Below are 13,717 nucleotides of genomic sequence, written 5' to 3'. Positions count from 1 at the left end.
AAATATGTATAAAAGGTCTGTATTAAATCTAGTTATGTTAGAGGTATGGTAAGGACACAAGTCCTGAGGTAAATGTTATATCTCTCACATCGTCTGTACTATATGAGAAGTAAAGTTGGAACAGTACTTTTAAGCTGCAACGTTTGTCCAGTTTGGTTTATTATAAAAGTTATTGGTTACTGCTCCCTAAAGTTGATGCTGCAAAGTATATTCTCTCATCAGTGTATATTCTGCAAGTTTCTGTATGCGACAGACTGTGAATGCAAATATAACCAGACTTTGAATTTTAGCAGAATCCAGCCAACAAGACTGAGTGTCTTAAGAAGACTTCAAATCCCACAGTAAGTGCAAGCAGTAAGCAGCAGTAAGCAGATCCAAATATTTTTTTCAATAGCAGAATCCAGCTGAGTGTCTAGAGCCATATAATTTTTCAATGGCGAGCCAGCCAGGAGTCGAACCTGGAATGCATCTGAACCTACAATCTGCATTCAAACACAGGGGGAGTGATGGTAAGCCCTGCAGAGGGTTACTTCAGTTAAATTGCAGTAACTAACATTTGTACATATGTGTCAATTCTGAACAGAAGTATTCCAGTTTATGCAGCTTGCAGTCGTAAAGTTTTTTAGACGTCTACATCCGGAGTGAGACAGAAGTTCCAGTCACAGTGCCATAATTTCACTAAAGAAAAGGGGGATATCCACTAGCCCAACAGTCCACTGCCTGTTGTGCTTCACCAGCTTCTCAAGTGACTCTGAAAAATTTCTATCCATCAGCAACAACAGCCTGATCACCTGTTTTCTTGCTAACTGGTAAGACTTTTTTCTGTGTCACATATTTAGTGTGGATGATGTTAAACAGTTTGTATATTCTTACATAGTTTGTATATTATTAGACAGTATGGATAGTAAATTGCAATATTGGTATACACAGCATATTAGTAAATGTAAAACCTTATTAGGGCAGGTTGATAGTAAGGCATTATGCAAATGTATTACAATATTTAACTGGTATCTCAAAGAAAACTATGTGGGGTATGACAAATGTTTATTGTGTGACTCAACAAAAACTGCATTTTGTGTATTATGTCATAAAACAATAGACTGTGAAGACAGATCTATTCATGATAAAGAATTAACTAAGGCTGAAGTGTTTCCATTATATTCAGATGTTAAACAGTTATGTCCTGTCACCACATGTGAGTCAAATCAGTTACTGATAGAACCCTTAGTACATTTTGTTACAAAAAAATGTAGTAAACTTCTAAAAAAGACACACAATGAGTTCAGGAAGTATAGACAAGTTATACAAACATTTTTTCAAAAGTGCATAGGAGTTTCAGATTCAGCAGAACAGGTTCCTGAGACATATCTGGCAGACCATGAGGAGACTCTTAAACAACAGTTACAAGATGAAGAAAATAGATTAGCTGAACTGACAGAGACTGACTTCCTTCATACATTGGGAAAGAGTAGGAAACTACAGCTGATCTGTACAAAAGAAATATATTTTATAATATGTTTGTGTTTTGAAAATGGTTAAGCTTACATGGTAGGATGGTGAAATACAAATCATTCTCAAATGTTTAAAACTTCCATTCAATTAAAGCAAGATATTTATCAGAACTAAAGTAAAGTAGAGCATATGACTGACATTCTCATAGCATAGTCAAAATGTAAACAAAACAGTTCTTGTATATAAAAATTAAATAAAAATAGTTAATAAGAGTAATGATTTAAAGTCACAAGACTGACATGCATGTATTTTCTTTTTATACAACACACAAGAATAACAGGCAGACAACAGCAAATATAAATAATGTAAATATATAAATGTGTTTGCTAAGCTAATATCTATTTATTTTTTTACATTTTTTTTTATAATTATATAGTAACACCACACCAAACAGTTAAAGTTCTGAATTTTAAAAAGAAATAAAATCACGGATGGTATTAGTCAAACAGTCTTTGTAAAATGAATGTCAGAGCAGTTAAATAAATAAAAAATACTGAAATCAAAAGTTAAAAAATATATATGATTAAAGGAAAAATGCTAAAAAGGGTTAACTGAAATGTGAGCTCAGACCTTCCTAGACTGGATGAATAGTTACAGGAAATGTTGAAAAGATAAGATAAGAAACAAGACTGCTAGACAAGTAGCTTGAGTTTTTCTAAAAACTTATTATTTAAAACATAATTGTTAAAATGTTCACATGCAACACTATTTGGTAATTATAATAAAACATCACAATTGTGCATATATGTCACCGATAAAAAATATAAAAAAAAAAAAAAAAACCTTAGTTACATCAAGTATAGCCAACAGATGGGTTATAGTATACATACAGTTCAAATAAAGTATACAGGAGGGTACAAATAACTTACTACTAGTAGAAATAGACAGCAAAGGCAACATAAAAGAAAACAAAAAATGATGAGATCAGACAAAGGTCTATAGTTTAATAACCTAATAAAGCAAATGTATAACCAAAGTGTTGGGCTGACATACATTATAAAACAAATAAACAATAGTGCAGTACTACAGGGGGAGGGGTACTTTATCAGTTTTACACACTGTGTGAGCAGTATGTGTTGCAAAAGGGTCTGAAATAAAGCTAAGAGCAGAAGTTCCTTCTTAACAATACTCTTTTAGGGGGGAAGGAAAAAAACAGGTATTAGTGTGTATTAGACATACTGGTAAACTGGATTAAACCTGACAGGATAAGATATTTTACAAGTTGCTAATAGCTATCATTCTGGTTATTATTGTATTGTTTAGTATTAAATTGTATTTACAACCTGTTAAACTGTAAAGTTATACAAGAGATGGTTTAAAAAAAAACAAGAGATGGCTTAAAATTGATAACAGCTATACAAGAGAGAGTAAAGATATGTAAAAAAATTGAACAAGATTGGTCACTACTTTTAATATGCTTTTGGCAAGACAATGTTGGTATAAAAAAGCATGAATATTTTTAATTAAGCATGAATAATATGCATTTGGTGTCAATTCCACTAGATATTTCTAAAGAGACATAAACATTTTCCAAGATTTTGCTTAATATTAATGATATTAAATTTGTAAGATTAAACTAAATTTACTTTATAGTCTTTGTATGTACAAATACAAAAGAATTCAGTACAAATTAAATTAATGTCTAGCAATAAATATGTGTAAAAAACCATGTTTTAAAAAATTGGTTTCAGGATAGCTGCTAGATTGAAATGCATGAATAGCAAACAGTCTGTGTAAATACATACTGTACAAAATACATTGTAATAAGTTTAAAAGTAATTTGTCAAGTTGTAATATCACTGGTTTTACCCAGTAAAATAATTGCTTTCAAATATTTATTATCTAAGCCCAGTTCAGTACTTTACCAAGATGTTAATGGGCAGTTCAAAGACATGATCACAATGTTATGGTTAAAATGACATTGAAACTGTATATTTTCAGTAGTGTATAAATGCTTGCAGCAGCACATGGTTCTTGTCTCTTATCGTTAATTCAACAGTTGCAAAGAGTTAATGAAACAGTTTTAAGTCATAAATTAAATTCTGTAATTGCAAAAGAATAAATTAATCAAGTTAAACTAAAGCAGACACAGCTCATAACTGATAAAATATTTTCACAGAATGGTCTGCAAAAGAAAAAGTTGTTAAATACATTCAGTTTTGGTAGTGATACTTAATATCATTGTATTAACTATGTAAAATTGCATTTTGATCAAAAGAAGACAAAGTTTGTTTCTTGTGTTTTCTATATAATGTGATAAAAAATACATATCAGTATAAATGTTTTGAGTATGTTTAAAAACAGAGGGAATTGTTAGATATTATGAATTTAAGGTTGAAATTAATTCTGTTGTAAATATGCTGAAAGAAAAAGCTTGCTTAAATGCAGAAACAGAGTTTAGTAATATGTGATCAGCAACCATACTAAATGACTGTGGCTTAAAAAAATAAGGAACTTGCTTATGAGTGTATTACACACACATCAAGAAAGCTGACTTCTTACAGACATGACAAGAATGTAATCTGCTTTCAATGGACAACAGGACATGCTTTTCTAAGAAAGTTTAAAAATGTGCTTTTCTAATCCACAAGGCGTTTCCTTGAAGACAGTTTACTTATCAACTAAAATATGTATAAAAGGTCTGTATTAAATCTAGTTATGTTAGAGGTATGGTAAGGACACAAGTCCTGAGTTAAATGTTATATCTCTCACATCATCTGTACTATATGAGAAGTAAAGTTGGAACAGTACTTTTAAGCTGCAACATTTGTCCAGTTTGGTTTATTATAAAAGTTATTGGTTACTAAAGTTGATGCTGCAAAGTATATTCTCTCATCAGTGTATATTCTGCAAGTTTCTGTATGCGACAGACTGTGAATGCAAATATAACCAGACTTTGAATTTTAGCAGAATCCAGCCAGCAAGACTGAGTGTCTTAAGAAGACTTCAAATCCCACAGTAAGAGCAAGCAGTAAGCAGCAGTAAGCAGATCCAAATATTTTTTTCAATAGCAGAATCCAGCTGAGTGTCTAGAGCCATATAATTTTTCAAGGATCTCCTATCAGAGGGGATGTAATATTCAGGACTTTATAGTACATAGTAAATATAATAGACCAACAAAATTTCCAATGAATAATATTATAAGTTTAGGTACTAGTGCTTGTGGTAAATGCTCTATATATCAATATATAGTGCCTACATTCCATCAGATTAATGGTAAGAGATTTCAAACACAAGACATTTTTTCTTGTACAACAAAGGGTAATATTTATGCAATAAAATGTTCTTGCAATTATTTTTATATAGGTGAAAGTAAGAGAAGTTTAAGTGAAAGAATTAAAGAGCATGTCAGGGATATAAAAAATAATAAAAAATGGTTAGCCCTGTAGCAGAACATTTTAATTCAGTACATAAAGGGGTAATTGATAGTTTAGCACTTACTATTTTGGAACATATTTCTGTATATTATTCTAGTGATGAATTTTTGAAATATTTATTAAGAAAAAAAGAGTCTATTTTCATAATGAAATATAATACTTTACAGCCCATTAGGCTAAATAAGGAGTGTCACTGGCAAAGTTTTATTTAACTTCTGTTATTTTGTTTTAAATGATGCTGATGCTGCTTTAAGATTTTAATTAATTAATTGATTGATTGTGTTTAGAAGAGTTATAAATTGGTATGTTGTGTGCAGGCATTTTACTCTGTAAAGGCTGTTACGGCCGAGGCACTAGGAGAAGATATTTTTTCTGGATTATATGACATTAATTGCTGTATTTTTTATTGTGCTTCTCTATTATTCTACATGCCGTGGAATTAAACAGATATTCGTTTGGAATAGAAGTCATTGTTTTTTTTGGATGTGGTAATACAGTTTCTTCCTTCTGTTGTAGAGTTTATTAATAGCAGGGAACCACCAGACTGGCTTCCTTTTTTTTTGGAGGAGAGCATCTTGGTTCTGTTGGGTATGGCTAGTTCCATGCATTTATGTACTTGTTCGTATAATGCATTGGTGTATGATTCGGCAGTCATGCATCTATTTTCCATTGGCATGGGTGCCGTGAAGTTAGCCACCTCTATTTTTAGGAGTCCAAAGTCAGCTTTGGAGACGTTTTTCATGCTGGATACCTTTGTGGGGGGTGTGGGTGAGATGTGGATTTCCATGGTGATTAGTTTGTGGTCGGATCTAACCAAGGAGGAATTAACTATTAGTGTAGATTAACGGTTGCCCATGTTAGTAATAACCAGGTCAAGGATGTTGCTTCCTCTAGTGGGGGTAAGAATGAGCTGGTCCAGGGCATTGGAACTGATGAATTCCAGGAAGCATTGGGCCAGTGCATTGGTGCTTGAGTAGTTTTCCCAGTTGATGGAGGGGTAGTTGAAGTCTTCTATTATGACAGTGTTGGGTTGGACCTTGATAGATTCCACTGTGCTTAGGAATGTGGAGTGAGAGTCTAGGGACATGGTTGAGGCCCTATAGCAGGCTATGACCTGGATCGCAGTCTTACTCAATGTTAGTTGTACCTGAAGTATGTCATATGCATTATACTGGGCTACTAGTCTGGAGGTGTGCATATTTTTTATGAATATGGAGACACCACCGCCTTTGGAGCTTTGGTCCATGTTTTTGGGCCAAAAGGTGTAGAATGAGTTATAGCCTGGTAGCACAGGGTGCTTCCTGCCGCTTTAAACCAGGTCTCTGTTAGAGCACAAATGTGGATGTTCTCCATTTTGAGGAGTGCTTCGAGCGAGTGCATCTTGAGATTTAGACGTCTAGCATTGACCAGCATGACCCTGTTATTTTGTATTATATTATATATAGTATTTTTATAATAATTCTTATGTTTTTACATATACTATTTTATATTTTAACCTATTGAAACCTTATTAAAGTGCTACTAATTATTGTTTTTTAAATAAGTTATTGACTTGCGCCTTTGCATGTGATAGAAGGAGAAAGATATTTAAATTGTGTTTTAAGATTCACATTTGATTCTGAAGAAGTTCTGCTTGCGAGAGGGATGAAATCACTAAACCATGGTTTTATTAATTGTATATTAAAGTTCTTTTAAGTATTCTCGCTTTTATTGTTTTTGTTCTGAATATTCAATTTATTTTGGTGTGTTGGACTGCATGGTTTGGGATTGTGGGCACTACATGAGCCATTTTTTTGGATTGTTTTGTTGGTTTGGTCTTTTGAACACTCATGCTGCATGGACACATGCTGGTTTCTGCTGCTTTCCTGTTTCATGTAGTACCTGGTGCCCTTCCCCATTCTGGACCTCTCAACTCTAGGAGATGAAGAACAAATAAATAATTAAATAAATGGTGTGATCCCAGATCTGGCTAATGCTTCTGAATTCCAGAGTAAGGCAGTAGTTCATGTCCCTTTTGGTATTCCTCAGCTTGGAGTTAGAGTTGAGGAGCACAAAAAAAAAAATTCTGCTGATCCATGCATTGGAGCAAGTCGGCAAGCAGAGTGTCCCATTCTACTTTGTTAAAAAAAAAAAGAAAAAAAAAACATGCTTTACTTTACACTGTAGAAAGTCACTTGCTAGAAATGTTACAAGTACCTTGCTACAGTTTGAATACCACACAGAGAACTGACATGCTTCAGCTCTGATTGCTAATGCACTATCAGCACTCATTTCTGAATGCCAGTAGTGCACTACCTCCCAATCACCCATCTCCTGATTGTGCTTCCTGACAGCTTGCGCCTGGGACAGCTGCCCCCTTTGCTCCACCCTAGTTATGCTTCTGAAAAATTATACAACTGAAGGAAGAAACTGCTTTCGTTACTCTATAAAGACCAGAACTTCTAACCACAAACAGAATATAAAGTGCCTCACCAAGAAACTTAAGGCAGCTGTAAAGACCAGCAAAGCATTTGCATCCCATGAATGCAGGCAAGCTTCTGGGGCTATGAGTAATGATAATTATAAATACTTATTTAGCTACAACAGAAAAGTAAGAAGTAATTCATAACACTGCTCCAAACTTATCTATAATGGCACCTCCCATTCCAGTCCTAAGCACATTGCTAACATACTAGGAAGTAAGGTTGATGCAGATTTCTCGAATAAACTATTATCTCCACTTCAAACATTTTTGAGTCACTTCTCACCTACCATCTCAAATGATCATGTCTTTAAAGTATTCTCCAAAACCAAAAAAAAAAATCTTCATTGGATCTTGACAATATACCAGGTTGTCTAATAAACAGTTATGTCAAGCATGCTCTTGTTAACCCCCTTATGTTGTTCAACTTAAGCCTTGCCACAGGATATGTGCCTGTGTCATGGCACACTGCAGTCGTGCTGCTTCTTCATAACAATGACTTCACCACTGACAGAGGTTCATAGTTTAGTACTAGGCCTTCTGCCCTTGTGAATCATTTTTAGTCTAGCCAAATGTTGAATCCCAAAGGTACAAATCAAACCGTATACCTTGTGTTTATGAGGTAAACACCTTCAGAATTATACCAAGTCCTAACCCCTGCCAAAAACAGGAAAGTACAGACCCCTTAACCTTACTAGTTTCTCTATAAGGCCATGGAACACATCATCACAACCTAATAAACCAGAACATTAAAAGTCTGATCAGGCTTAACCTGCAGTGATACAGATTTGTTAAGGGTAGGTCAAACCTGCTAAATGTTGTGTGCTTCTTTGAAAAGGTCATGCAGGCAGTGGACTGTGGTCACACTGTTCACACTGCCTACTTGGATTTGGCAAAAGCATGTGATAGCATATCAGGGGAGGGGATTGTTAATAAGCTAATGGCCTTAAACATTGATCCTTATGTGATAATATGGACTGAAAAACTGTCTCAAGGTCAGAACACATTGTCAGGTTCATTTACGCCCTTTTGGTCAGGAAGTAGGTTAAAGTGACATTTCTCAAGGTTCTGTAAAAGGGTCTGTACTTCTTGGCATTTATTTCTCTGCCCTAAACACTGACAATAAGGATCTCTGGCTGATTAAGTTTGCTGACAATTGTAACCCAGTTAAATCAACCAGTTATACTAATTCACTTAAAATGGAGCTAACACAAGTTAACTTCTGGTGCACTGAAAAAGTTCTCAAACTAAATTCCAAACAATGCAGTATCATCTCCTTTCAAAAATAACAAATTCTTGATGTCTACTGTATCAACACAGGGCCATTGTTAGAGTTTTGGAGGCCCTTGACAAATGTCAAGTTGGGGGCTCTCTGGGCACCTCCAGTCTAAGTATCACCCTGTCACTGCCACCCCTTCTAAGCAACCTTTTAACTCATGCTGCAGACTTTTAGGAGCAGTAAGCTCAGACCTGCCTGTAGTTACAGTTCTCTTACATTACAACATATTTATGTACCACACTATGCTGGCCCATCTCACAAAGGGACATTTAAAGTTACTGGCATTTAGTTGCAACAATGATACAACAACTCTATGTACAGATCTGGACTTAGGTGAAATGGCATCCTAGACACTGCCTACTCTTTCAGCCCCCCCCCCCACACACACACACACACACACACACACACACACACACACATATACACACAAATACACTCTCTCCAGTCTCTCTCTGCTTTCCCCATTTTGGGCTCCCCATACCATACACATTATTTTTTCTTTCTTTTTGCACATTTTGCCTTACTCTTCAGCTTTTTCAGGAAACCATAACTTTCTACATGCTCTGAAGTGCATTTTTTAAAGTTTTTTTTCTTTTTCAAAACCTTTTCATCCAACAATTTCTTGAACAGAAATTATGATTAAGGAAAGAAATTTGGTGCTGCTCCTCAGCTTTAGTTTTCCTTGCATCTTTTCAACACACCTTTCCTGATTAAGACAGCATAGTATTAATAATTTAAGAAATAACTCAATTAAGCCATTGCCCCCAGAAACCACAAGGGTTATAGATGCTCAGGGGTGCATTTTTAGAGCATTTTCCCAACCTTTTAATCCAATGATGACCTAACCAAAATCATGAGTAAGAAAAGAATTTCAGTCTTTTTTTTTTCTTTCTTTCAAGGAAGATGTAAGTTGTACCCAAAGCTTAATGTTCAAAGTGACAAAATAGTAGCACATGATAAACTGACAAGCAAATTATTGTGCAGATGCACAGGTCCTATCTAGAAAAAATGCCTGCCTCCCTAATCCCCCAAAAAGACAGTCACTGCCTATGCATCCCTCTAGTGTTAGATTGGGATAAAAGCAGAGGTTGAAATTGCCACAGTCATGTATTTCTAGTGACTGCTGACATGCGTATACATATCAGGCCTCCTCACTACTCAGCCCTAATCTCCAAAGTCAGCCACCTGTATACGTGCCTGATGTGTGATTTTTGAGGAAAGTGAAAAAACATAAAGATTACAGTAATGTAGTCTACTCTGTTTCTGCTAGACAGTACACTGCCCTTACACCAGCTATAATAACCTACTTTGTACACATCTGAATTCTGTAAGAAAAATAAAAGAAACAATGACTAAGCTATCCTCATCCCAAACACAAGCTGTAATGACCCTGTGTACACATATCTAAGGTTTGACTGTGGTGAAAATTGAAGGAATAAACACACAATTCCCACCCCCCACATAACCTACAACAGCTTTTTATACACACACATCTCAGCAGGGCTGGTTTTAGAATGGGTACGGCTGTGAGCAGAGGCCATTATCAGCTTTATCCTACCATATCACAGCCCTGGTCAGATTAAAGAGTTTAATCAGAAAAATTTATACATTTTTCCTCCTCATTTTACCCCAACCAGTAACAGCTTTTGTAAGGCCCCCTACACAGTCAATGATAATTAAGGAAGCCCCCATGTATTTAATTTATACAGTCTGGGGAGTGGAGGACACCAGACTTCTAGATCTAAGTGTTTGACTGTTCAGTGATGTATTTTATGCCTTACTTTTGAAATATAATTGCCTGTTAGCTGCATTTTTTACTGATACCCAAAATAATAATGTATGTGTCCTGGTATTATTGGGTATGTGCATAGATAAAAACATCAGTGATATTTTTTACACACGCACACACACAGCATCTATATCATATTATCGCACGATCGTACCGATAATATCAAAATGATAAAAAGTGAACACACAGAACAGCAAATTTTTTTCCAAGGAAAAAATTTGCTGCTCCGCAAAAAAGAAAAAAAAAAAAGTTTAAACACAAAATGTAGTGCCCCCCCCCCCTACTTAAATATACCAACTCCGAGATCTCACCATAGTGGAGGAAATGGCAAAGTCCCAAAGATAGCTCACCGATTTTTTCCCTGTGAATTAAAAAGCGTTTGTTCTTTTCATCAGGCAATAATGTGATATAGACCCCCCCCACACACACACACACACATATCATAGCAATACTAGTTTTGTACTAATTTCATCAAATAGCAATACATAGAGCAGCATTGGTACTGCCACATGAGATCAGTGACTGCTGTTTACCGGTCATCAAAGCGCAGCAGGACTAAGTCATTTTTATTTGCCTCAGTGAGGAGTAATACATACCCATCACTGTCCCTGATTTCACAGACCTTCCCTGATGTTGCTCATAATTTTGCTCTGTCCTTCATACAAAGTTTGATTTGCTGGTAAATCAGTCAGGATTATAGACAGTTAATAAATCCAGACATCAATTTTATACTTCTTATTGTCCAAAAAAATGCAGACTGATGCAAAAAGTGTTATTGTGTTACCTTTTTTTACAGTGAATTAGAATAATATTTAAAAAAGTGTTCCTGATTTTGAGCCTTTATTCTATTATTTTTGGCATTGTGCTAAAGTTTTCAGCAAAGAAGTTGATTATAGTATCTGGTGTTTTGCCAGTATTTATAAAACTTTCTGAAAGAAAAAATCATCTCTGTATATTGGAAGCATCAGCTGTTCTTAAAATCTAAACTGGCACAGAGTCACACTGGGATGCTGAACTGTCTAGCACTTGCCTTGCTTAAGGGTGTTATCCTAACAGGGTCATATCACAGCCCTGTTTAGGTTACAGAGTGTAATCAGGAAATTAATATTTTTTTTCTCCTCAATTTTCCCCAACCAACTTCAGCCTTTGTGGGCACCCCACACAGTCAAACATGATTAAGGGGGACCTTAATTTTTTCCAAGCGAAAAAAATCTCTGTTCCAACAAAAAAACAAAAAAAAAAAAACAAAATTCAATTTCAAACATTACATTAAATGTGGAGTTTCGCCCCCCCTACTTAAATATACCAACTCCAAGACCGCACTACAGTGCCAAAAATGGCAAAGTATCAAAATGGCCAAGCAAATTCTTTCCCAGGGAAAGAATTTGCTTAACAGCCGCTTCGATATTTTGTGTTTTCAGCCTTTTCAGTTCGACCAAGACGCATTCAAAAGAATGCATCTTTGGTCTTCTAATATAGACCCTATATATATTGTTTATATTTTGTAATTTTTTTCTGGGGCTTTTCCCCCCAGGACTCTGCTGAAAACGGACAGTAGTTGTCCAGTTGGACCATCCTGGTAAACAAATGTTAAATAAATAAATAAATTCTGCAAAAGAAATAATTTGTTTTTTTCTGAAATTCTTTGTTCTAATGCAAATAGAAACATAACTGTCTGTGAACATCCAACAAATGTAATATATATTTGCCTTTGTTTGTGAAATTTGGAAAGAGAACTGGAGGATTAATAGATTGGTGATGTTGGATTCTTACACCACCTTAGGAAGAAAGGATGGGTTAGTTTGTAATTCTGTCCTATCTCTATGGAAAATTAAATAGGGAGGCTTAGAAGACAAGGCTTGAAGTTCAGAGACTTTTGAACAGAGATTATAGCTACCAAAAAGATAGTTTTCCAAGTTAAAAATTTTAGCTCACACTTTGCTGATGGTTCAAATGGAGATTGAGCCAAAGTTGCAAAACTTAATTCAAACCCATGGCGGAGTTGGATCTTTCAAAGGGGGTCTCAGAAGAAAGGTGCCCTTACAAAGTTTTGAAGAAGCTAAAGTGGAATTGTTAACTTCTACATGAAAATTAGAAATGCCAGCTAATTGTACTTTAAAAGTCAAGGAGCTAGCCCCGTCATTAAAAATTGTAGCCAAAAACTTAAGAACTTTATGTACTGGTGCTAAGAAAGGGTTGATGTCTTTCTGTTGTGCCCAAAAACAAATCTTTTCCATTTACTTCTGTAAATCTTCCTAGTGGAAGCTTTATTGGAAGATAAAAGAATGTGACGGACAGGGGAGGACAGCCTGGGTTGTCTAGCTATCAATGGAAGGGGAGAAATCACGCAGTCAGTTTTAGGCCTAAAATGTCCAGGTGAATCATGTCTGTTGGGTGAGACAGGTAGTCTGGAATTGGATCCATAATCCATAGAGGATGAACTAGATGAGGCCAAAGGAAGGGAAACCAAATCTGATGAGGCCAATGAGGGGCAATGAGAATGACTTTTCTCTTCAATTGAGATGCTTTCTGGAGAACCTTGGGCATTAGAGGGGTTAGGGTAAACATAGAGGAGACCAAGGGGTTAATCATGGAGGAGACCATCCCTCTGTGATTCCCCCAGTGGGAGGATCACGGCAAAGAACCTACTACACTTGTTGTTGAGGAGAGATACAAACAGGTCGAGGCAAGGTTGACCTCACTGGCGAAATATTTTTTCCACAACTTTCATGTTCAGAGACCACTCATGAGGCAATAAAATGGACCTGCTCAACTTGCCTGCTATCACATTTCCCCAGAATGTGCATTTCTTTCAGAAGTCATTTGGTTAAGATTGCCTTTTGCCATGGTCTTGACACAAGGGGTAACATCTGGTTCCTCCTTGTTTGTTGATGTACCATACCACTGATGTATTGTCCATCTGTATTGCAACAGTCCTGGAAAGGAGAGAGTCTTGAAAGACCTGCAATGCTAGGAGTACTGCTCTTATTTCTAGGACATTGATATGAATATTGGCCTCTTCAGGGGACCATGTGCCTTGGACTGTCTTTCCCAAGTGTCCCTCCACCCAATTTGGGAAGAATCTGGAGTCACTATGGCTTTGGGCTGAGGAAGAATGAAAGGGCGGTCTTGTAATATCTGATCTGAGTGAATCCACAACAGAGGTACTTTTTGCACACTTGAGTTATTCTGATCTGGGTGGACATAGTTATTGTAATATGGCCCACTGAGTTGCTAGGGTCCATTGAAAAATTCTCATATGGTATCTTGCTAATGGAACCAGAACTATCACAGTGAAC

The sequence above is a fragment of the Protopterus annectens genome, chromosome 10.part0, assembly GCF_019279795.1.
Source record: "Protopterus annectens isolate FY-2018-M chromosome 10.part0, PAN1.0, whole genome shotgun sequence".
NCBI lineage: Eukaryota > Metazoa > Chordata > Ceratodontiformes > Protopteridae > Protopterus > Protopterus annectens.
The sequence above is the reverse complement of the archived record's forward strand: the minus strand, read 5'-3'. Positions refer to the sequence as shown.